Below are 5,118 nucleotides of genomic sequence, written 5' to 3' on the forward strand. Positions count from 1 at the left end.
TATTTTAAATTTATATTTTAAATATTTTATAATATCTGTTTATTCAAACATTTATTTTTGAAAATTTATTTTTGAAAATTGTTTATTATTTGCTTTATAATATTGATTTAAAATTTTTAAAAATATTATAAAATAAATAATAAAAATTTTAAATAAACGTTTGAATAAACAAATATTAAAAATATTTAAAATATACATTTAAAATATTATAAAATAAATAATAAACAATTTTAAAAAACAAATTTTCAAAAATAAATGTTTGAATAAACAGATATTATAAAACATTTAAAATATAAATTTAAAATATTATAAAACAAATAATAAACAAATAAAAAAGAGAGGAAAAGGACAAAATGTCGCAGAGGCCTAGAATCTGACACCAAATTATTTGGCTCCACCAGAAAAAAGAAAATTTATTTAAAGCCCCCTATTTTTTAAAAAATAGCAGTATTTCCCTAATATTTATACAGGTTGCGCCATTCTACATGGCTCCATAAAAAATTGATTTTTTTATCCCTAATGCTGACGTGTTATGTTGGTGACGCCAAACACTTTGGCTCCATCAACTTTTACTATAGATTTTAGGTTATTTAAGTATTTTATCAAAAATAGGTTATTTGCATAATTAATTTTTTTGGGTTAGTTTTATAAAAAAAGCCGTAAAAAAGTTAACATCTCTTAACTTTATTGATGTGGCATACACGTGCCACATGGCAATCCACATATATGCCACGTTAATAATTAATTGATTTTTTAATACTAAAAAAATATTTTTATACTTTTTAAATAATTTTTAATTTTATAAAATTATGAATTTTTTAAAATTAAATAATTGTTGACGTAGCAATCTACGTGTATGCCACATGTTAGGAAAGTTAATAGACGTTAACTTTTCCATCCATGCTGAGATGATTTGACACCAACAGAAGTTTAAGAGCTAAAAGAGATAAAAAAAATTAAATGAAGGAGTTAAAATAACTTTTTTTATAAAGTTGAAAGTCAAATAAGTTATTATGCAAAAACAATAAAAATGCAAGGCCAGTTGACCAAGTTTTGGCTCATATCACGCTTAGGCCTGCTCATGGACTGAGCTGGGCTCGCTCGAAAAGTAGGAGAGTTTGGGCAAAAATATAGGCTCAAAAAATGGGCTTGGAAAAAAAATAAAGCCTATTTAAAAAACGGGTCGGGCATCAAGTAAGGTGTTTTTGGCCTGGGCTTGGCTCGAATTCACAAAATGACAAAAAAATCCGTTATTTTTTGTTGTTTTAATGTTATTTTCTTGTTGTTTTCTCCTTATTCTGCTACAATTTCACTATTATGTTATTATTATTATTTTATTATTGTTTGAATATTATATAACACTTGTTTTGTTGTTAATTTTGTTATTATTTTAGAGGCATTTGTTTGTTAAGTTGCATCTATCTTAGTATTTTTTTTTATAAAAGAGAGACGAGATATTTTATTAAGAAACCAAAGAAAAACAAAATACTGACCCTATAAGTACCAGGCACAACCCAAAACTGAAGAAGCAACATACAAGAACTAAAAAACAAAACCTGGTCCAAACTACAAGTATCAGACAAAACTTAGTCCATGTCGGGCTTGGGCAAAATTTTAGGCTCATTTTTTGGGCCGGGCCCTAGCAAACATGCCTAAAATTTTAGTTGGGCTTGGCCCGGCCCATGAGCAACTTTAATCACGGCTACCATTTGATGTTTTCATTTTCTTTTACATTATCTCTTATAATGGTTGGATTTTAATTTTGATTATGTAGTTTTCTAAGGTTTAATTTTAGTTTTGGTTTGTGTTGAAATTTGATATTTAATTTATATAATTTGATATATCGACACTATTTTTTTACATTATAAGAAAATAGTCAAATTTCATTTTGGTCCCTCTATTATGTTTAAATTTAAAATTTAATTTTAATATTTTAATTTCTAACATAATTTGGCCCCTATATTTATATTGTTATTAGTTAGTCAAAATAATTAATATTGTTAATGAGTTTAAAAAGTGTTTTTTTAAATCCTTGTCTTCTACTCAAACTATTAATGATACTAAATATTTGGACTAACTAATGACACAACTCCTTTTCTAATTTTTAGTCATTATAAGATAATGGTAAAATTGAAGTTTCAAACTCTACTATGCTCACATTTGGAATTTGATTTTCATATTTTAATTTGACATAATTTGATCCTCTACTTTTACAATGATATTAATTAGTCTAAATAATTAACATTCGTAACTATCGCAATTAAAATGATGATGTGAAATTTAAACATAACTATAGATTGATCTAAAACAATCTATGCTTAGCGCAATATTGATAATTTGATTTAACAAAATGTTTGATTTTTAAAAAAGATTTTTAATTTAATTGGTATAATCGATTATATGTTCACTTGAAACAAAGTGGGAAAAGATGTTAATAATTAGGCCTGAATTTTTAAAATTGAATAGTGAATGGGCTAAATTCTTAAAAATAAAAATATGAAGACTATATTCCAAATATACAAAAGTACAAGAATTTAAAGCATGTTATAACATTAAAATCATTACTTTATTGTACAAGCTCAATTTTATGCCTGGGCCCATTACAAACAAAACCCACCTAAAACCTACCCAAAACCCAAAAGACCCAATTACAAGCCCAAACACCCTGGCCCAACGACCTAAACTAACCCAAAGACCAATCAGCAAAAAAAACCCTAGGTGTGCCGCACCTAGATCTTTTGACTACTGCCACCGCCCTTGTTGCATCACCTCTGCCACCGACCCACCACCGCCACTTGCCCACATGCACCATCGAGTGCCTGCAAAACAATAAAAGAGACAACAACAGAAAGAAAAAGGGGAATCGGTAATAAAAATCGAACCTTTCTGTAATTTCCACCCCTTTTTTACGAACATTTTTAGAAATAATAAGGCAAAAAAAGAAGTAGACTCAACGTGATTTCTTCGTTTCTTTTTGAATATAGATCTATTTTCTTTTATCTTTTTGATTTTTTTTCGTACGTATATAAACGAGTAATAAAAAGGAGAGTTTTTTTTACCTATTTGACGATGCCGGGATACTCAGAGTAGTTGGAGGGAGATTCAGCAGAAAAAAGGAAAGCTTTTCAGCTTTCCGGTAGCCGCCGGTCGACGGTCGATGGCCGGATTTTGGGCCAGTGCCTGGAGGGAGAGAGAGGGCTTCAGAGGGTTTTTGTTGTTTTTTCTGGAGGAAGGAAAGAAATGAATTGTTTGGAAATTTTTTGGCTTAAATAGCCGAACAAAACAACGCCGTTTTGGTCGGCGTCCTTAAGCCCCAAAACGACATCGTTTTGAGCCACCCAACCTGAACTGCCTAGGATCCGCGTGTTTTTGGACAAAAAGGGGTTATTTGCGTCCTTAGTCCTTCCGCTTTTGAGGCTGGTTAGAATTGTGTCCTATTTTCTTTTTTAATTTTTGCCACAAAGTTTTATTTTTTTTAATTTGGTCCTTAGACTGTTTTAAAAGAAAAACACTTGGAACGGTGTCGTTTTGAAATTGGGAATAATTTCTCATTTGGTCCCCCTCCTTTCACGCACGTTACAATTTAATCCTTTGCTTTGTTTCCATTTTCAATTTCGTCCCTAAATTTCTGTTTGTTTTTAATTTAACCATTTTCTATTGTTATTTTATTATTATTAAACTAATTAGGTTATTATTATTACTATTATTATTATCATTATTATTATTATTATTAGTATTATATATTATTAATATTACTGTTATTATCATTACATTTCCATTTAGATTTACTTAAGTAAATATAAATATATGTGTCTCATTATATTATTATTGTATAATTACTTATATGTTTTTATACTTTATAATTTTAATATACATATATACATATACAAACTTATATATCTTTTTATATTTTTTATAACTTTATTCATTTTATTTATTTATTTACGCTTTCATTATTATTTTAAAAGAATGTTTCATTTTAATTTTTATTTTGTATGCTATTGATTTGTCCCTTTATTTATCTTATTTCCGTTACTATCGCTCGTATTGTTTTTATACCATCGTATTTATTATTGTTTTGTTATGCATAATCGCAATGTAATTTGTTTTCGCATTTTTATTACGACGTTGTGTTTCATTTTACTCAATATATCAAAATTTGTTTTAAATAAATAGCATTTCGTATTTTGAGATTCGAAAAAATCATACCCTAACTTACGGGGTTTCAGTTTTCTCGATAAATCTAAATACACAAATCATTTCAAACAAAGTTTTAAATGTTCTTGGAAATTAACAAAAGATCATATTCTAGCTCACGGGGCATGATCTCTTTCCTAAACCCGAGATAATCAAATATCTTTCAAATAAGTAAATTTTTCAGCATTCATTCTCATACCAGGGTTTAAGACATTGTGTCCTAACTTACAGGATATAATTTTCTTTCTCGATTAACATGAAATATGCCTTTTTTCTCAAAATTTTTTAGCATTTCAATAAAGGATCGTATTTTAAATCTATTTAAAGTTTTAAATTTTTGACACTAAGACATCAATTAATCAACTAGGTACCAATTTTGGGCGTTACGAGGGTGCTAAACCTTCCTCGTACGTAACCGACTCCCGAACCCGTTTTTCTGAATTTCGTGGACCAAAATCGTTGTTTTAATAAAATCAAATTGTTCATTAAAAATAACCACTTTTCAATGTGACCCGATCACACCTTATCAAAAAGGATTGGTGGTGACTCCCATTTTTGTTTTCATTTTCAAAATCTAAGTCGATCCCGTTTTCAGAAAAAATGGTATCAACAGCTTGGCGACTCCACTGGAGAGTGGTTTTAATAGTCGAGCCACAAATTGATTGTTTTCTGTCTTTTTGTCGAAAGTTGAAATTCGATTTAAATTTACGATCCTTTCATTGCATTTTTATGGTCTGCATCATTTTGATATGTTTACTTTGTTGGTTCGAGTCTTTTAATCTCTGTATATTGCATTGCATAACCGCTCGATTATACCTTTTTAAGTGGGAGTGAGAAACTAGTCCTTCGTGAGGTTTTCACCTCCGTGCAAGATTGTGGATCGCTTTCGGGATACATTCGTACCTATGTCTTCGTAAGATT

The sequence above is a fragment of the Gossypium raimondii genome, chromosome 7 (genome assembly GCF_025698545.1).
Source record: "Gossypium raimondii isolate GPD5lz chromosome 7, ASM2569854v1, whole genome shotgun sequence".
In the NCBI taxonomy this organism is placed as follows: domain Eukaryota; kingdom Viridiplantae; phylum Streptophyta; class Magnoliopsida; order Malvales; family Malvaceae; genus Gossypium; species Gossypium raimondii.